Source organism: Chanos chanos, chromosome 2 (assembly GCF_902362185.1).
Source record: "Chanos chanos chromosome 2, fChaCha1.1, whole genome shotgun sequence".
Taxonomy (NCBI): domain Eukaryota; kingdom Metazoa; phylum Chordata; class Actinopteri; order Gonorynchiformes; family Chanidae; genus Chanos; species Chanos chanos.
This window is the reverse complement of record NC_044496.1, coordinates 22,585,909-22,608,003: the sequence shown is the minus strand read 5'-3', so window position 1 is coordinate 22,608,003 and position 22,095 is coordinate 22,585,909.

Below are 22,095 nucleotides of genomic sequence, written 5' to 3'. Positions count from 1 at the left end.
TTTTAACACAAAGCCTCTATGAATGACAACTTATAGATAAAGACACTTTCTGAGTGCAAGTGATTAGTATTTTCATGTTGGTAGATTTGATACAAAGCAGTATTAGATAAAACCAGCAAAATTTGCAAAGCCATCTTTTATGAAACTGCAGGGTACATTTAAAATATGAAGTATTTTAGCCATGTCTCCAATAAAACTATGTGACTGAATAACTGAAGTTCAAACATTGAAACTAAAAATGTAATTGAAACAGTTTTTCAATTAACTGCATAAACAGCATTTAATGTCTCATATTTGGCCAATGAAAGGTACCCCTGTACACCTTCTGTTAGTTACTGGGAAGATAAATGGTACCATGGAAGCAAATGACAGGCCTGTAGCTGAAGTACAAAATGCAATTAACTGGCAAATGAGGTCAGGCAAGCCCAAATGACCAATGAGGATGGGAGAAGGCCATGGGGGCAATATGAACTCCAACTCATGCAGAACAGTCAATGGGCTCTATTTGGCTGAGAAATGAAAAGTGATAGTTTATCCCTCACAGATTTGAATATACAATTTTTGGGAACAGTTAATTCATAATGTAGTTTAGTTGACTAAATATATTTCAGCGTAATGCCTTTACGCATGCATTTTCTTACAGTTTGTTACAAAACCTAAAGGAAAGAATTCAACCGTGGTAGGGAAAACAGGACACAAAAATTAAACATAAACAAAATAAAAAACAGCAGCAAAATTAAAAAAAAAAAAAAAAAAAAACACACAAAAAAAAAACAACATCACTTCGTGTAATCCCCAAAAAGCAAGAAAAACATTTCACACCATTAATGGGTATAGGAATTTTGTCTGAAATTGCTGCACTAATCAAAAAAAAAAAAAAAAAAAAAAAAAAAAAGTATTATGCAGTAATAAATCCTGACAGATTATTTCCCATTAATTAGTGGAGGGAGTGTTGTTTAAACTGAATATTAGAATTACACAAAGACAAGTAGCAATCTGACAAAAAAGGAGCACACATTAAATTTAAACACATAAATTTCCTTTGTGTTCCCACATTCCTTACAATAGAGCAGGTTCATTTTTTGCCTCAATGAAAGCAGTGATTTGTTAAAAGCAATATGTTGTTGCTTTTCATGCTACTGCGTCAAAACCCCGTCTTTAACCATTCATAATTTTCACACAGCCTTGGAAATGTTTTATGTGAGATCTCATGTGAGATTGCATTGTCTTTTTTTCCCCTTAAGTCTGGTTTTATACAACTAAATGCGCAAAGAAGCATACATATTTCATGATTTCCGACAATTTCTGGTGATTCCACCTTCTCTGATCAAATTGACCTCAGTGATATAAAGAGTGTCTCACCTCCCTCACTGCCTGCTTCACACAGAATGTGAAGACTGAAACGTTATTTGCTTATTTGAATTCATCCTTGAGACATAGCTAAGCACAAATGCAGTTTCACTTTGTTTCAACTAGTAATTCACATTTGTAAAGTTTTTAATTTGTAAAGTTCTTAAATTGTGACTGACAAGAGTGTGCGGTTGTTACCAACTTATTCTTTTATCTTTGCAATATCAGATACACCCAGATTTTAAGTAATCTCTCCATGGTTTTATTCTTTTGTTTCCTATGTACAGACAGATTAAAAATGATCTATGTTTTCATAAAGGCTGACATTAAATAACAATATAGTTTGATGGACAATTTCCTGTGCGCTCATACTGATCCATGCTGTTCACAGTGGGTGAGGAAAATAATGGATCAGGTGATACAGTCATATACTGCATGTCACCCAGTGGAGTATCTTATAACAATCAGTATCAATACCTCTCATTCTGTGCCATGTTAATATCCATCCCCCGTAAATACACTTAACTTAGTAGTTATGTTATGCTAGAGAGGCAGCTGATACAACTGAGAGAGTATATTCAGACATACTTCAGCAGCCAAAATACTGAACTTCATTTTCATATGCAGAGACTTGACTGACAAGAAGCAATGAGGGGTTCACGTGAAATATTGCTGCTGCCCACCTGCCCCATGAGCCACAACTGTATGACACATTGCCAAGGAGTGTAATTCTGAATTCTAATGCATCTTTATTACTCTAATCCCACTGCTGCAGAGCCTCTTGCTAACTTCATTTGTCTTTATCCAAATCATGTAGGAGCACACTATAAGTGGAATATTTAAAGCAGGACAGGGATACACTGAGCAGCAGGACAATTTCTCCTGCTTCATCTAAGGTATTTCTGAGGAGGAGGAGGAGAAAGAGGAGGAGGAGAGGGAGGAGGAGAGATGTGTAAATGAGACAATAACCCTCAAACAAAGGAGATGTTCCAAATACTCAATGTTACGCTCTAGTCAGACACTATTTCTTATAAACCTCTGACACTAGCCAACCTTGTGTCCTCACAGCAGTGCGAAAACTCCACACTTCATTTTATCATCTCTCTCTCTCTCTCTCTCTCTCTCTCTCTCTCTCTCTCTCTCGCTCTCGCTCTCCCTTCACATGATCGAGAGGGTAGGGTTTCTGAGATTTATGGCAGGGGCTGGTGCTTAGTTGGTGAGGCAATTCTTCAGGGGTTTTCGCATTCCCCCATTTGTTTTTCACATTACTGATGTTTCACTTAATGTGCTCCGAGCATCCCCCTGAGATGGTAAGGTAGGCCTGTTCTCAAGTTCAGTCTTCATTTAGCTTAGTCTGTCTTCTCATGAGATAGAGTCTGACGTACAGGCCCTCTCCTGAGGAGCCATTAATACAGGGAGAGGAGTGGGAGGTAAGAGGGAGAACATGCACAACTCAAGCCACCCTGGGAATTCATGCTTGTTTGTTTGGTCTGGAAATAGGAGAAAAAATAAGAATGCATAGTAAAAAGTCAATAATAAGTGTTGTTAATTGAGTCTTAAAAAAGGTTGGATGTTTAAAGGTGTTCAAAGGGCTTGATAAAGCTACAGTCAACAAATTACAGAGAAAAACTGTAAAAAAATAAATAAATAATAATAATAATAATAATAATAATAATAAGAAGAAGAATGACACGATTCCACCACCCCTCCACAGTGTCACATTGATTGTATAGTTTCATATGCAGAATATCCATTTTATACTGTAGAGGACTCAAGCATGTGTAGTCAGCACAAACAAAAAAAAGGAGAAAAGGAGAAGAAGAAGCTTGTCCACACAACCAGACTACACAAACTATTCAATTGTGTTTTGGATGCTATGGTGCAACCTACAGTTAGCAAACCACTTTTTTAGCATTTAATCACAAACAGAGATGGCCTTCCATGGGCAGCTCTACTTCAATTAATCTAAATAGATAAATGATATAGTCAATGGGCTTTTACTCTTGATCAGATAAAAATCTGCAAAGCGAAACTGATAATGATGCAGCTTGTATGTTTTGTCAGGAGCGTGTGCATGTATCACTAAATGAGGGAATGGGTAAAAGCAATCCTCCTGTCCCATTCTGAAAGGGTTACACCTCCTCCTGTGTGTCAACATAGCAAGGTAACTTTATTGTAATAAAATCTACTGACAATGAAGATAATGTATCATAGTGACTAGAACAGCTCAGAAACAAGACTAATATCACCAAGCAACAGCATCTTTGCTGTAAACACAGCATTCATTCATGAGTGTGAACCATGGAAAATGTACTGTTGAAGCTGACTTATGTAAATGCAGAAGGAGTGCAGAGCTTTTCCTTCAAAACTGATCTCCTACTCTATGAATGCCATACTACCTTCCTCCCTTAGTTGCTTCTCAAGGATTAATTTCTTCAGTGTCCATCCTGTCTACCATCCTGTCTCCATAAGTAGGATGGATAGTAGGTGATAAATCTTTATTGTAACTTTTACTACACAAATGTTATTTACTCCTACTAATTGGACTTAAGCATTTTTCTGTTCACATAGACTAAAGCTCTTTGGGATTTGAATAAAATGGACAGCCATTAATTTTAGCTGACAGATTTGTGTAAAAGGACAAATGGTAACTTCAGGAATTTCCTTAGAGGGAAGTGAATGTCATTGGGGGTCAAATGCAGCTCAATATTTATGCGGAAAAACACACTGCACATTACCAACTTAATCCTGTATTTTCATGAAACTTTTCCTTGGCAACAGAGCAATTTGTCATTGCACTGCAGCTGACTGCTTTTTTTTTCTTTCTTTCTTTCTTTCTATTTTTTTTTTTTTTTTACTGTCATTAACGCAGAGATTTTCAAAGAAGACCTTTCACCTTAAGCATATGCTAAACACCACAGCGATCACTTAGGCTGCCTTCAGATCTGAATGACAGACAGGGCATTCTGATTTTGATGAGGATTTATGACCTCCTGCCAGTATCATTGAAAAGACAGTTTTGTAGCCAAGCCCTTTCTCTCTCTCTCTCTCTCTCTCTCTCTCTCTCTCTCTCTCTCGTCGCAGAATCACAGTGCTGATGCCTTCATATGTGCTCACTGCAGCTCAGTCAGTCTCTGAGATCTCCCCAAGCCCAAGCTAAACTCAGCACTTGGATCCAGCAGCACTTAGGTCCAAGGGTGATAACCTTCACTGTAGCAGGCTCACTGGAGGAGTCCCAGGCCACATGCCCTAAGAGGTAGACATGCTACTTCTATCAGGCTCAAACAGGGTTTTACATATCAAATCTCCCAGTGTCCCATGACACATACGAGGGTAAAATGAAAGATTTTTGATATTATTGCCGCTGGGGCCTTGTCTGAAATAATGAAACAGTTATTCCCATCAACTGTGGTTCATATTGTCTACTTTAGTGTCAACACCCAATGGACTCAAATAGGGGGCACTCTGACAGCTTCCAGAAATGGTTTCTTGGCCACCTTATAATACTTTGATTTGATGTGAATTATATGTAAAAAACAAAATAAATTAACTTGGTATCCCTCTGGTAACATCTTTGTTTCAAGTGCAGAAAGCTAACATGCTTGACTTCACATCCAAATACAGTAAATAACATGTTTGTGCATGTGGTTAAAACTGTTATCTTCAACAGACCAGTCTATTCTTCCTTGTGATTTTCAAAGACATCACAATATTTAAATTAAAGATTTGGTTAACACTTTATTTTAAGGTTCACATGTTAGCCATTAACACCTGACTAATAAATGCATGTATTAGTGTCCATAGGTCTCAGTTTGTATTATGGGAGGCTATAAATAGTCTGTTTTGATGCTTACTATGTATCAGTAAGTTAAGATTGAGACCTATTAGTCTGTTATTAAGGATATACCCAGAATAAAGGGCTTATTTGTCAACAATAAGAAAATTGATGAATACGCCCCTAATAAATGATGACACTTAACACTTAACTTATTGGACACTAATACAGGCATTTATTAGTCATGGGTTAATGGTTAACATGTAAACCTTACACACACACACACACACACACACACACACACATATATATATATATATATACACATATATATCATACAATGAGAGCTCTATGAGTTTTATTAATTTAGTAATCAATCATACCTGGTCACATGTGCTATATTAGACTCTTGTGGATAGGCCAAACCTAATAACTTTACGATCCAATTCTCTAAGTAACGGGCTGATACACTGAACTCCAAAGACAGGTCTGGCGGATCAGGTGGAATAATACACCTAAATATAACCCTCTACTGTATTGCCGCAGCTTTTAAATCACTGAGATTCATACTGTTGCCCAAAGTTATACTCATTCACGGAAAACAATGAGCTCTGTTGAATGTTAAGCACAAGTCTCTTAACAACCCTCAGATCTATATTAATTTGACAGTTTCCACAACCAGTAAGTTCCTGTTGAAAAGACTCTTAATTTCATTTTTGCAGTCTTGCACTGGATCCTGTCTTTGAAAAGGGCATGATTGAATTAAATCTCCTGAACAAACTCACAGCATTCTTAATTTGAAGTAGGAATAAATTGACTACCACAGGGAAAGGCAATACTGTATGCTCATTCCTCAGTGGACAAGGTCAATTAAAGGAGGACATAAATTGGCAATCAAAACTGACACCAAAGATTGACTATGGTGATTACAGGCATGCAGATGGGAAGCTTTAAAGGTTATTAATAATGATTTATGGAATTAATTAAAAGTAAGATAGGAATCCGTGCTTAAAATACATTAAATAAGTTCAGGAAATGAACGTGCACAAGCTGGCGGCAAACTTGAGAATATAGTCAGTGGTACTTGGAATACAATCAGGATAGATTGTTGGGTACACACCAAAAAGTTTTTATTCCTTTAACTGTGCATTATTAATGGTATTACCATTTGATATCACCATCTTATTTTTATGTTGTAAATATGTGAACTGAAATTGTACCTATACATATTTACCTTTGGATATATACTCTGACATTTTGGTTCAAAATATCACCTTCCTCTTTTTCCTTCTTGTCAACGATAATCAAATAAACCGTGATAAATGATCTAATTATACAGATCATAATAATGTCACTTTCTTAATGTTATCCTGTTGCAGCTGTAATTATGAATCCCAAAGCTGTTTCAATACATCACTATTGGTAATCAATTCATATGTGTCAGGCTGAGACAGTTTTCAGACATATTGCTGTACTGCCGCTAATTAATCTAGCCTTTAACGAGGCAAATGAGCTAAAGCACTGTTCCCCCTCCCATGCTTTTGTCAATTCTTTCTTTGTTGTCTTCAAGAAGTAATAAATATTCCACCCTGTCTCTCTTAGCGCTGTCTCGTTGCAAAAGCAAATGATTGTGCTGTAATTGTGCTATGGAACATGGCAGCAGGCAAGATGGGTAAAGGCACTGATTTGTGTTCGTCACTTCATGCAAACTGCTTACCCTCAGCTCCCAAAGAAAACAATGAAACCGAAATAAAACATAATAATCTTCTGATGTATTGTGATACAGAACACACGTGTATGTACAAACCAAAACATGAAAATGAAGGGCAATATTACAGTCCATTTTAAACAGAGCAGAAGGCTAATTACACACACATACACACACACACACACACACATCACCTCTTTGGTTTCAGTGGGTCCACAGCTTGAGTGTGGCCACAGGGTAGAGGGAGACTTTATTCGGCTATCAGTTATGGGCAGGCCTGTGTTCTCATGCATGCTGTATTACCCCACAGACGAGAGCAAGGAACGGATCACTCACCTGCCCCTGCCCAGCTCAGATCTCACTGGGACAAGATCTTGTAATGATACATTTTGCCGTAGGCAAACCTGAGTGAGGGTCTGAAACAAAATGTACGCTGCTGCAGCATGGGACTCCCACTCTGACCTCCATCAAAAGAATCCTCCTCATCTCATCCTGTGTTAAGGCCACATAATACCGCCATTCAGTTCTGCTAGTCCGTCTCTAATGGGGTTTGGGTTGTATATTAAGCCTCATTCCCAATCCTTTTGCTCCCGATTTAAGAGTGAGAAATTCCAGAGGATGGTCAGTCAAACACCTTACTTCTGTGCTCTTGGCTCTGTTAAAAAAAAAAAAAAAAAAAAAAAAAAAAAGTTCTCTTCAGCTGGTGCCCCCTGAACAATGCCAAAGAAGGTGAATCAATTTGTGTATATAGGGCACAATTCACATACCCTTCACGAGAGGAAACATCTAGGCAAAAGCAGTGTTTTGTCTCAGTGATGTGAAAGTGGTGAAAGGCTAACTCAAACAATTTAAGCTTTGACTTCTATGTGACTCACAGTAGCTCTCAGAAGAGCATACTGTGATGCCATTCATGGAAAGGCCAGATAGCATATTCATACATTGTGTTTCTGCCCAGAGAGTATAGAAGAAATTGACAAAATGTAAGCTTTCGCATTTGAGTGAGTGACAGCTAAATTCCCAGAGGTCAAAGACTGTAATTAAATTAGACTGCTTTGTGGTAACCTTTCATCTATTTTAAGTGTACAGTATGTACCCTTCCCGATCAAAGCTTTGAGATGGAGTCACCTCAATGAATGTCCAAAGCTCTCAAGGCAGCTCAGTTGACAAAACTATAGCCCCTATTGTGTAACACAAAGAAAAACCCGAGCCTCATCTTTGACACATCCAGTCAGATCTCCTATTTTATTTGGAGTGGATAGCCATCTAAAAGCTACCTCGCGCCAGCACCTTCTTCAGCAAATCAGCTTCCATTCTCCTGCTCATAAAGGGTGAGAGACATGCATTCAATAAAAACCCAGATGACTGGGTGCCCTTGTAAAACCTGCGAAACTAAAGGAATCCTTGGAGACCTGTCACCTATTCCAACTGCCCATAATGGACTCATTCATCAGCTCATTTTCATTCCCAGATTGATGACAATGATATCGCCACGTGCAATGTCCTTAAATCCAAATAAGAGCGGCTGGATCAAAGCCAAGACAGTGACTTGTCTTCATCCACCTGGCCTCGCCACACTGGTCCTCTGTAGTTACTTTAGTGTTGGTGTAGTTGCATCGGTTGTTCAGTGGTAGAATTCTCACCTACCATGAGGGAGGTTCAATTCCTGGCAAATGCACTGAGTTAGGAGTTACTTCCCCCAGGCCATATGGACCATAAACACTTACAAACCTACATAATGCGCATCTTGCACCGATTTTGCACACTGCAACACCTTCATAATACAAACTGTTTATACACCCTCACCTTTTTTGCACTATGCTTTTTTTTTCTTTTTTGCACCCTCAATGTAAACTGTTCACACATTTTCAACTGTTTACCTCCCTGTATGTAGCTTATATTATTATTTATTTTCATATTATTCTCTGTTTCTTTACCTGCATGTAGCTTTATATTCTTCTTTTCATTATTTAATTTTATCCTGATGTTTTGCTTTACGTTTGCACAGCTGTTGCAGTTATTTTCACTGCTGTTGTTCTTGTGCCATCAAGCCTGTGACAAATAAATCCCATGAATCTTGAATCTTGAATGTACAGTTTGTTGACTAAAAACATTTTATGAAACAGGTTCTATGCAGAGACACAGAGAACCATAAATACTAGTGTTCCACTTCTGTCACATTGTCTGTCCACCCCCCACACACACTTTTACAAGCAGCATCACCTCTCCCATCCCCATCCCAACATTTCATTTTTCCTCCAGAATCGTGAGAAATTTACAGAAGTGAAAATTATTTCAAAAGGTAACACATTAAACCAAAAGACAGACACGGAATGAAATAGCTGTTTCTTTGTGAGGGCACCTTCAGCTGATGCAGTCTTTGGTGTATTGCATCAGTGCAAGTGTTGTCTGCGCTGACTGACCTAGAAGTATATTTAATCAGTTTCTGTGTTAAGTCCGGAACACTTCTTACAACTGAATAAGATATGTGCAGTTTTTTGGCAGAAGAAGCAGTGTTTTCTCCCTCTCTCTCTCTCTCTCTCTCTCTCTCTTTTTGATGCCTATATTGCTTGAAGAGAAATAAACAACAGCTCTGTCTAGAACAATGCCAATTTCCCTGAGGAATGTATCCCTCTGTGGACAAGGTCTATGTCAGATGTAATTAATCTTAGGTAGTACTCCTTCAAGTCTTTCCAAGTTTCCAATAGTGAATTAATAAATAAATAATGCCCACATCATAAACTTGTTATTTAGTTTTGCTCAAAGAAAAAAAAAAGAAAAAGCTTTGCATGGGGTTTGTAGCATCTATTCATCAGAGTAGCGTTTGTCGTGCATTTAATCTTAATCCAGATGACATGTTCAGTGTCACAGCCAATTAGGAGAGTAATACATATGCCCATTAATAACTGCCATGACAGGGTTGGAGAGATTTAGCTCATAACCACAGCGGACAGGTTTTTAAGTCTGAGGGGACATGTAAACTGTCGGACCATCAGAATGAGATCCAGAAAACCATTTCTTTTGTTCTTAAGAAATCCGTGTCCCTCAACATGCTCTTTATTTCCATGGTATACTCACTCTCTATCTGTCTCTCCTTCTTTAATCCATTGTGACTTTGAAAGTTGCACAAGCAATTCCATAGCAATGGACGTGTTTCGATAACCTTTTTCATAACCTGTCGTGCTTGGTTAAGCCTGCCAGTGAAAGACAAGGCTTTCAGTACACCCCAGTGAGCTCCTAGCATGACTTCAGAGATTTTATGGGCCTTTGTCTCTGCTGTGTGTTCTCTCTCTCTCTCTCTCTCTCTCTCTCTCTCTCTCTCTCTCTCTCTCTCTCTCTCTCTCTGTCTGATACACACACGCACACACACACACACTGCTTTCCTAAAATGTTAGATGTGCTGATATTCTGCAATAAGAAATTGTACATTCCATATCCAAGGTAGGAAAAGTCAATTTAGACAATGTGGACAATGGAAAACATGTTTATTTAACCTTTAGAGACCTTGTGTGTAAAGCCCTCTTATTTATATGTGAAAGTCAGTCTTGGTATTTAACTTCAGCTAATTCCTCATTTCTTTGAACCTTTGGGGAGACAGAACAGAGCTTTGACACCTTTGTGAAATGTGGACTAGCCTTTTCTTGGATTAACACTTGCTAAAAGGGTCAGAAAACAAGGAGATTCAATAGCATCCCACTGGCCCTGGCATATGAATATTTATAGAGGATGAAAGCACACAGAAAATGGGTCTTTCAATTCCCCCTTTCTCTCTTTGAATTTAAGATTGTGAATACTTTTTTTTTTTTTTTGTTACACGTGTGCATGTTGCATGTGTGTACATTTGTACATGTGTATGTGGTGTACATGTCTACGTGCATAAAGTAGTGTGTGTGTGTGCACATGTGTGTGTGTGTGTGTGTGTGTGTGTGTTTGTGTGGGGCGTTGCGTGTTCATATATAGGTGTGAGTCCGTATGTCAGTATTATAACACAATCTGTGTGGCTTAGAGTATGTTAATGGTCTCTTACAAGATTGTACATCTCCTATGTTACCCCAGTCACAGATTTGTATTGACAGGAACAAAGAGATGAGAAAACATGAGGTGATATCACAGCAGTCCTCACCGGCCAGACAAATGAAACCTGTCAACTCTCTCCCCTCCACACCCATCCCACAAAGATCAGTGACTCTTCCTCCTTCTTGGGAGGCCCGGGCAGACGGCTGGACGGGTCCATTGTGTTTTTGATCTTACCTTTCATGACAACTCCACCCCTGAGACCATCCATCTTTTGAGCTGCATCAGGGGATAGTCTTTGATAGAGGAGTGAGCCCAGAACCTAAGAGTATCTGAGGTGTTACTGGGTAGAAATGGAATAAATAGATGTGAGCAGGGCTACTGCTCATACACAGTGCCAGGCTGTTGCTGTTGTGCCACAGAGAGCATAATACTGTTGTGCCCGTCTGCTGTTTAATAACACTAGGTGACTGATTCCATTTAGATAAAGAGGTCCTCACTATGATAGCAGTTTATCGTAGGTTTATAATCTCTCCCTTAAAGAAAAAAAAAAAAAAAAAAGGAGAAATCAAACATACGGAACATAGGGTTTGAATCAGATATATGCAGGTCTGTAGTAATGTGTGTCATTTTCAAGCAGGCTAAATTAAGTGAAACAAGCAAAATTATTTAAACATTAAATTGAAAACCAATCCATAATAATCAGGGTATTTATTACTTGTATTTTGGCCCAAATCTTTAATGAGGATTGGACTCACAGGAACATTCTCCCATTCCAGTGTTACTCAACAGATGGTACTCCAGTAGCCCCCCCCCCCTACACACACACACACGCGCGCGCACACAGACAAACACCCAACACTTATCTTCACAGCTGAATTGAAGTCCCCACCCGTCTACGAGAAGGTGTGTTGCTGTCATCCCGGATTTAACACCCCAGCAAGTGTGCTGAAGGCCTGATGGCAAGAGCAGACGTGATGGCTTTTGAAGTGCCAGGACCTTTCGGCAGCGGCTAATTAATTGTAATGAGCCTGGTGTGGGCGTGTTGGTGACAGCACTGGGCGAGAAAGCTCCGTTCTGCACCCAGGCCCTTCACATTCCCCATTTCCCCGTTTTGCCCGCAGCCAGCGAGCACGGAGCAGAGTGAAACAAAGCAATGCCGTTTGGATGCACTCCAGAGACTAAGTTCTGGCACTCACCTAGATTCACATCTGCTCTGATTAATCGCTGGCGTCGCCCCTCTCTGTACATTTCATTAGCAGCTTTAAGTGGGCGAAAAACAACCAGAGATTTATTTTTTCTTTCTCTATCCCTCCCCGAAGATCTGAACCAAAGGAGAGAGACGACATCCAAGATGAAGAAAGGTGAGTACAGAGGAGAACCAAGAGAAAGTCAAGTAGGGGATGACAATGAATTTCTATGGTTCCATCTGCTGATCCAGATTAGACTTAACTAAATGCATCGCCCCATTTCTGATTAACGTTTCTATTGGTTACGGAGTAGTAGTAACGTTTTTTTTTAAGTGTCTGTGTGTTCAGTTAGTTTCATGGCGTGTGTTCTGTTCTGTCTAGAATTGGGTCACTAGCGCACTGAGCAATATAAAGAGATGAAGTTGTTTACCTCAGGCATTATCCCAAAGACCAAAGTAGGACAAGAAAAGAGTTGTTTCAGTAGAAATAAATGAACAGAAAAGATCTCTGACTGTTAACAGTCTGAAGAGACTGAGACTGAGTTGGAAAAAGGATATACCCCAGCAATCAAAATTAACAGGACCAATTGGACTCCAACTAGGATGGGCCTACAATGTACAATGTTATTTATTTATTTATTTATTTATTTATTTATTTATTTATCTATTTGTTGGTGTTGTTAGTTTTACTCCAGCCCAAGTTCTTTTTTTGAGAAATAGAAGTCATATTTGTTTTCAAAACTGAAAGCAACTGAGGATATGTATCCATACTTTTTCTTTCTGGAATCCTCGTGTTCCCATGAATGATTGTAATGACAGTACACAGACCCCCCCTTTTTTCTGTAGAGTTTCATCTCTGCTCCCAGGAATCACATGTAACTGTAAGCCATCCATCAGTGTCATAGACAATCCCTTGTAATTCTGGGATGCCTATCAGAGCATAGCATAATCCCAGCATAACAGAGCCCATTAGAAACGTTCTGTAAACTCACAAACCTAGGGTAAGAAAAAGTTCAAGGAGTTTTTATAGTTCAATGTGGCAATATTTTCTGATGTTTTCAAAATTGATGATAAGTTTTTCTGGTCGTCTCAGTCGCAAATCACCAACAATTATGTCCTCTCATAAGTTTCTTCTTTCTTTCTTTCTTTCTTTCTTTCTTTCTTTAGCCTGGCTGTTTTTCCTCTTTCTCTGTAATTCAGGTTAGGTTTTACAATTTTCATTGACAGCTACATCAGAGAATGCTGCTTTTAAATGTGCAGAGATATGTTTGAATTTTTGACAAACTGTACACATGAAGCCTGTTTCGTGTAAACAGCTTTGTAATATCTCTGTATTGGGATCCGTTGGTCAAACTGCATCAACACTGCCATCTATCGGTCCACCCAACACACTACATTCTCTGTCCTCTCTATTGTATGTGGGTAAGCAGAGTCTCTTGGGAGAGCCTAAATGCAATGATCAGTCAGGTGTTCCAGGAATGGGCACATGTCACAGCATGTCTGGAAACAGAAATTAGAGCCTATAAGTAGGAGGCAAGCTGCTCAAGGATACTGCTGTCTCTGTGGACACACAGGCTCTCACTGTACTGGAAGAACGTGCTTATGAGAAAAGGCTGTTGACCTTTAGCTCAGAGCAAATGTATACATAGCTTTCAGCTCGGAAATAACAAACAGTTGTCGCAATACAACAGTTGTGGATTTCATTTCTGGTGGTTATTTCCCACAGTTAATCTGGTCATGTTTTTTTTTTTTTTTTTTTTTTTTTTTATGCATATTTGGACTGGATTATATCATTTAGCACTGGAAAAGAACAGATAATATAATCCAGAGAAGCGAATCATTTGAAAGGGAAGACAGGTAACAGGTAATCATTTAGTTACAGTGGTCCATGCCCAATATAGGTGATTATTCATCTAATTTGAAGGAGGAGATTTATAATTAAACATTGGAACATTGCAATTAATTTGCCAACCCTGCACCCAAAGACATGCCCAGCAGCTGATCATAAATCAAATTCTTGCCATTTCAATTCATGCCATGTTAATTTAAAAAAATGCAAATATTAGACACAAGTTCGTTAAAACCTTTGTAAATGTCACCAAAGCCATTTACTTGGTGTTTGTTTTCTCAAGCTTGCCATCACATTAGTGTTTGATAAAATGTGTAGAAAATTTGATTAACCACGGACGTAATGAAAAGTGGCACAGAGTAATGAATTATCACACTTTAAAAAGGGATTTTAGATCCACTACATTCATTTGTTTCTGCTTTTAATGAGCCAGATGAGGTCTTTGTAATGACTTGTAATTGCTACCTGCTAATTTTTGTCTTTTTGCTTTATAAAGAGAGGAACGACTACCCTTAGGTCATAAAGCTACAATCTGAAAATACCGGTGTGTAGCTAACCAAAAGCCTATACAATTTATCATTTCACTTCACACACAAGTACATGTAAGGACACAAATAGCTCAAAATAGGCTCTTGCAACCAAAAGAAAATGACTCAAAAAGGCTGCTCTTATGCTAATAAGTTATCTGGCTGTCTGACAGATGTCTAAATGTCATGTTTCACTTTGTTTAAATCTCAGTACAATGTGCAGATGTGACTAGTGTACTTGAGGAGGAGGAGGCATTTCATCAACCAATGCTGATGTTAAATTGGTGTTGAACGTGATAACATGGGGCTCTGTTAACATTTTAGCTTTTTGGACAAACCAGATATTGTTGGTTTTAGAGGTCTTTAAAGTATTAGAGGGCTCATGACTTTCATTCGAGGTAAATGCTCTCTCAAATGCAACATTGTTAATCCCAGACTTCTTACATTCAGACACTAATGACATTATCATTTTAGCTTAATAATGAAGGCTTGAGCGCATAACTCCCGCAAACTTCTGTTTTTGGGGTCCTTTATCCCATGAAAAAGTTAAGCAAAGTGGCGGAGTAAACCTGAACAAGCAGGGGGATGAAAGGTTAAGAGGAATGTCAACAAAAGATTGGGAAAACCTCTGGGTGCAGGATATCCCTTTGAAGTGCCTAAACCCACTTTCTTCCTCTCTTACTAGCATAGATTAAGCTGTTTCCTTATAAAAAGTCAAAATGAAATTCTAAATGCAAAGTTGCCTCAGGCTTCTCAAGGATATAGTTCACTTTTCTGCCCTGACTATATTAAGGACATCAAAAATTAAACGTACACAACATTTTCTCTATTCTGTTCCCCAGGTGACACATCTATACTGTGGGGGAGAAACGTGCTAAGAACAGTAGAATATTTTAAAACAATAAAATATGAGGTATATCAGCTTTGTAGCTTTCCTCGTGAACTGTTGCATTTCTCTTGCCTTGGCCATTTTTTTCCTTATTCATGTTGAATCTTTTCAAATTTGTAGCCTACAGATTTTGGCATAATTGAGGAAACACCAATATTAATCACTGATATTAAATTAAAAATATCTTGAAGTTCACTAAGGTGACACTGATAATACCAAGCTTACTTAAAGACTGATAATTTGGAATTTTGTCAATGGTGGTGGAAAACATTATTCCTGTCACTACTGCAGAATTAAGTGTTCATTTGGTCAAGGTCTGGTAACTAAGATAATATTTTTATGTTCCTCAGGCATTCTGGTTATGTTTAATGAGTCAAGACAGGGGCACTGACATCCTGGATGAGGTACTCCCATCAAGAAAGAAATGTTTCATCCTCAGGTGAGCTCAGAATGGTTTTGTATGAATTTTCTCTTTAATACACTAGACAGTTTTCAGTCAACTGATCCAGAAGCACTTGAGCATTTTACCTTGTGTCTTGAAACCACTCACAGCCAACAAAATGGACTGCCAGTGTATCTGTTTTTTGACCACATATAATGATATGTTTTCCTTAGACATCTATACTAACATCACTTTAATCAATATTTCTGCTGAAATATCAGCCAACTGAGTAGTCCTCATCACTGAAGCTCATTCCAAACATTAGGCAAAAAATGATCCCTCTTTCAAGGTCACTGAGATCATCTCTTGCCAAGGGAGCAAAAGTAATGGACAACTGTGTTAGCACAGCATTTTTAATAAAGATAAGCCTAAAGTAAGAGCTCTACTTACTTAAGAGCACAAAATGTTAAGTCTATACACACAAGTGCAGAAACAGGAGTACAAAAAGAAACAGATTTTTGCATTGAACAAAGCCTTCATAAGACCTTTCCATCATCTTAATTATAATTTATTTTAGCCGTCCTGTTTTGAGCAACTAAGTTGATTTATTTCTTCCATTCAGTTTGAACCAAATGCTACATTTTATCAAGTACACTTCTGTACATTTGCATTACGGAACAGTGCAAATATATTCTGAAATCTCCTATCTATGGACAAATGCTGTGTGTGTGTGTGTGTGTGTGTGTGTGTGTGTGTGTGTGTGTGAATTATTCAGCTTACATTTACAGGTGGGTTTAATAAAAAAATAAATAAAAGGGAACACAATAACACAGAATGTCCTTTTTTTAACAAGGTTATATGAAGTAGAAATGAGAAACCAAGAGAGTGCTTTCACCTGCAGTCAAAGCTGAATTCCTGTGGCTTGGGGCTCTCTAAGTCTACACACACCTGGTGTGCCAGGCAAGGTGAAACGTGGCACACATTATAGCACCGAGAGGCTATGTGTGCTGCAGACAAAGGCAGGGACAACACATTCCCTCATAAAGCCAGCAAATAAATGCAGTTTATTGTCTAGGGAGAGGCACAAGGCTGTGTATATCACCCTGGAGAAGAGACATAGCAGAGGTAAGTCCAAAGTAGAGCTCAATCACATCAGAGTAAGCTTGCATATGTTCCCATTCCCACATGCCAAGCATTTTGCATGGATGAATATTGCATATTGCATAAGAGAGCTGAAATATGTCTCAGGATTAGCCCAAAGCAGCTTTATATTTCATAAAATAAATAACCGACCCTGCTTTCAGCTATAAAGTACAAACTGTATTGTTGCTGAACTTCCTAATGCAAGACAGAGGGATTCACATGAAGGGCCATCACTGGTTATATACAGAACTATATAGTAAAACTGTCACTGACAAACAAACAAAGAAAATTCAAGAAGAAAGAATGCAGTACAATGCAATATGCTAATCTGACTGGTATGGGAACCAGAAAACCGATGTAGGCCAAACACATTTTACGATGATGATTTTTGCAACACAGACAGAAATCTCTAACTATGCTGCTGAATAACTCAGGATTAATATTGTTGGTCACTATATTATTTGCTTCTTATTGTGTTATTAGACCAAACCACTTTCACTTAAGTCATCAAGTTACGTATTATGAGATGAGTTTACAAATGATATTGTTTTTAAACGAAACAATATTATGTATAAAAGAAGAAAGCAAGACATTTTGTAATGATATATAAATTAATTAAAAATCTATCTATCTATCTATCTATCTATCTATCTATCTATCTATCTATCTATCTATCTATCTATCTATCTATCTATCTATCTATCTATCTATCTACCTACACACACACACACACACACACACACACACACATATATATAATTTTATCTGTTTCCATGGTGACAGTTTGAAAATGAGCAATTTTTATTATGCACACTAGATGTCAGTATGAACAAAGCTTTTTAAGGTAGACCCCATTAAAAATTTAACAACTGCAAAAAGGAAGGTTCTGGAATTTAGATTTCACTCAATAAGCCTAACTGCCTGGAACAGAAATCTATTAAAAATATTTTATTGAATACGACAGGGCAGTACAACAAAGGGTCAATAGTGTGAAGAGTGAATACCATATTTCATTTTAAACTGGCTCCTACACAAAGCATTCAACCATGCTCTTACAGCTTGGATGGCTGCTTAAATGTCCTGCTCAACAGAGGACATCTGTTCATCTACTTATGAGGGCTGAAATCTGACACTTAAACTCAAGTATTTTAGGGGAGGAAAAATGTTGAAGGCAATTATCACACTTTCGGTGACTTATTTGGTTCTGAATTTAGGAGCTCTTCAACTCGGTGAAAAATTCTGATGAGATAAGAGGGGTTCTCTGTGCATACATCTGACGTTTTATCTGATTCTTGCCTGATTAAACCACTCAGTTATTAGACCTTGGTGACCATAGCATTCAAACATAAATGTTCTGATTGATGTTGCTGTTTAGGTAAAATTCCTTAGCATTTTTGGTAGGGATGTTGATGCCTCTTTCATGCTATGATTTGCAATGATAAGATCTTTGTTTTCTTTAACTTTGCCTTTTCACTTAACATTTATTGTTAAGTTCTTGCTTCTTTACATGCAACTACCTAAGATAGTATATTAGAAATAGATCAAACGATGATCCACCTCAGGGTGAGCAAAAATTGAAACTTTAGTATGTCAGTGTATAAAAACAAATAAATGTATGGTTTATTTCTAAAATACTTATAGTTCTAAAATATTTTTAGATATCAGAAGTCTAAAATAATGTAACTGTTAAACAAGAGAAAACATTTTTCTTTTTTTTAAGATTCCACACTTTTTAGCACAAACTATTTTTGTTGCTGAAGCATTGGATCAAGGCTAGATTTTCTTGATTTTTTTTTTTTTTTTAATGGTTTAGCAGAGACATATAAAGGATAATTTGAAGTTTCTATTCACATTTCTTCTTCTTTTTTTTTTTCAGCAAAGCATCATTTTTTTAAACAAGGCTTGTCAAGTCAAGTCAAGTGATAAATAGGCCTTTTTTTTTCTTTTAAGAAGATGCTCTGGTCTAGTCAGTGAAAAGTGTCAATAATACCAAGTTTTGAAGTCTGTTCATAACACATGTGAGTTCCATTAAGTAAGAGTTCTGGCCACAGTATTTATTAAGCTAGAGTATGTTCAAACCTAGCAGAGGATATAACAGAACTTTAAGGACAGAAGTGTTCTTAAAATTACACTGCCTGAAATATAAAATAAGCAAACTTTTTTTTTTTCCTTTCAAAATTGCAGTATCATTTTGAATTACAAGGATCATTCTCTGACTTTCTCTTACATTGTATTGCCTACATTACAATAACAATCTCACACTCTCTTGAGTCTTATGGCTTTAATCAACAATTGCAATGACCACCGTGGAAAGGAATGGCTCATTGAACAATATTTTCAAAGTCCCAGTCTCTGCTGGAGAGTGTATATATATATATATATATATATATATATATATATATATATATATATATAAATTGTATGTGTGTTAGATTTTTTCTTCTGAGGGACTGGCTCATGGTTTCATTTGAATGTCAACTTTCAGTTTCATCCAGGCGTCAAAATCTAAATCACAACATTTAATTTTGACCTAAACTTATACTTTCAGAACATGAATCTGTACTGTGGTAGTGTGGCAGTAACTTTTCTGTGTTAATGCATATGAAGATGCCACTAGATGCTTACACAAGACAGCACTTCTCAAAAACTTAGTGCTAAGTATGGTAAGAGACCATTTTTGACTGATGTTTCTCAAAGGTTTTAATCTAAAGCAGAAAGAACAATGACACTCTGGAAACCAGCAGGCACTGAGAACCCAATCATGGCTACCTGTGTCATGGCAACAAAAACATTATGAAATTAGGTGTTCTCACGTGAAATCAATACCAGGGTTTAGTCATAAATGGGCATCCCCATAGCTAATTGCAATTTATAGCCATATCAGTAATGTAATCTGATGTAGCAGCCTGTGTTTATTGGAAGTAATGTGCAAGAATATGGGTGGCATATTCTGTATCATCTGAGAAAAGAAAACCAGGTAAACTTAGTGCAAAATGATAATAAGTATAAAATAATATACTTGTTTTATTTCTGCTCCAGGTCCGTCTGTCTGCATGTACGTATGTAGGTATGTATGTGTTTGTGATGTATACATGTTATTACCTGCATAACCTGTTATTTCCACAAAGAGTGGAATAATGCAACAATAAATTGTTAATGGGAAATAAAATACTTTTTGTCCATGTTGTGAGTATCTCAAGGAATACATATATCACATTTAAGTAATTGTCTATAGAATCTAGGCTATGCCGCTTGAATTTCATTATGGAGGTTTAGGATTTTGATAATTAGTATTCATTTTGTCAGGGGCAACTGGGATTTCAACAATGCTGAGCCCTTGATTAAGTTTAATCATAGAGTGACACTCCAATGAGCACAGAAGTTCTACTGGTTCCCTTGTGAAAAATGCGGGTACTGAATATGTGCTGGGCTGTCCCTGGGTACAGAATAATAGAACCAATATTCCTTTATTGAAGACCTCTGCTCCTGCTTCCTGGAAGATCAATTTCTTAGTTTTCTGCCCTCACAAATAACAATGGAAACAAATATAACAACAGTGTGCTGAACCAAATACCTAAGCAGTCACCTTGACTAATTTTGATATAATTCATTACATTGTATTTATTAAATAAAGAGAGCGAGAGAGAGACAGAGAGAGAGAGAGAGAGAGAGAGAGAGAGAGAGAGAGAGAGAGAGAGAGGAGGGGGGGGTGAGAGAGAGAGAGAGAGAGAGAGAGAGAGAGAGAGAGAAACATGACAATGGGAGGCACTGAAATTTTTTGAGGTATTTGCCTACTTAAGCTATGAAAAGATGAGAAAAAATTGACATTAGTGAGGTAGTAGAGACTGCACAAATATGTTTCTTGTTAACTAAGCAAAGCTGTTTGCGGCTGTGGAGACAGATAAGATAGGCAGGAGGAAAAATATCTGGTACGTTGAGCTAACACAGTGACATGAGTACTTTCTATGAGTGACAGCTGCCATCAGCCTGTCCCTGAACCTGACACCATTTCCAATAGAATGAAGAGCCTTGTCTGTCTAAGTTTATAGAACAATTCATATTGTTTGCATTTCATTATCATTTGATAGCAACCAACACATTAGCTTTTTGTCCTGCCAAACATGATGAATTAAGGCACAGTGTGCATCCAAAGCCTACGTTTATATGCATGTATGATGAAGTCAATGAAGACTGACTTCTAAACCCTTCACATTCCTTCAAAGGGTTTATGAAGTCGAGGTAAACACTGTTTTAGATCTGTACATTGTTATGAAACTTATAATAATTGCTAATGTGAACAGTTCAGAAATTAATCTTATTATTAGAATGTGAGGAGCTGTAATTCACTGAAATAAGTTATTGAATGTAAAGTTGACCAGGATTTTACTTGAAACAAATTGATATCAATCTGGATTTTTTTTTTTAATGTAAAATATTTAAATCAGTCTTTGTCAGTCAAGCAGCAGCAGTAATGATGATTCTATATATGGCAAGAATTTCCTCCTGTATTTGATGCTCAAAGCTTTTCACAATCAAGACTGAGGGAGTGACTTTTCTTTATAATTCATTCATTTGATTGATTGATTGACTGACTGACTGACTGACTGACTGACTGACTGATTGATTATGCTCTCTCAAATACGATACTGAGGGAATGAAGAGCAGAGAGTGGGTGTGTGCATAGTGGCTCAGAGAAGCCTAAAAACTCAACTTCTAAAAAAAATCTAACCGTCCAGACAGCTTCTCCCTTGAATTTTAGATACCTAAATCAGAATCGAGATTATATACATTTTAAATCTATTCCAACTGAAGAATTCCAAACACAAGAATCTCTCTCTTAAAGATTCTGTCCATTCTGTTTTGGCTCCTGCTAACCACATTAGCAACCCAAGACAAAACTATTGTGCCTTCCTCTTATTACCATAATCTTACCCTTTCATCAAAGCGTGAAACTGCAAACTGTAAGAAATTATAAAATAATGCAGAAAACTGTCTAGATTACATCCAACCAGAGAGGTCTAATCGCAATATGAGCTCATCCACCTATATGCCATAGAAGCATCCCATCTGAAATATTGTAGTTGCTTTATTGTTGGAGTGACGTTTTACATCACTTTTTTCATCAGAGCAATGTACTGCTTCAAGTTCTTTTATCAGTGTGAGCGCAAACAAGTAATGAGTGATACAGCTGACTTGCATACACATGTAACTTCAGAATTAGTCCAAACAAACGATAAAGAGCAGCAGCAAACAAGGGAACAACATCTGCCTA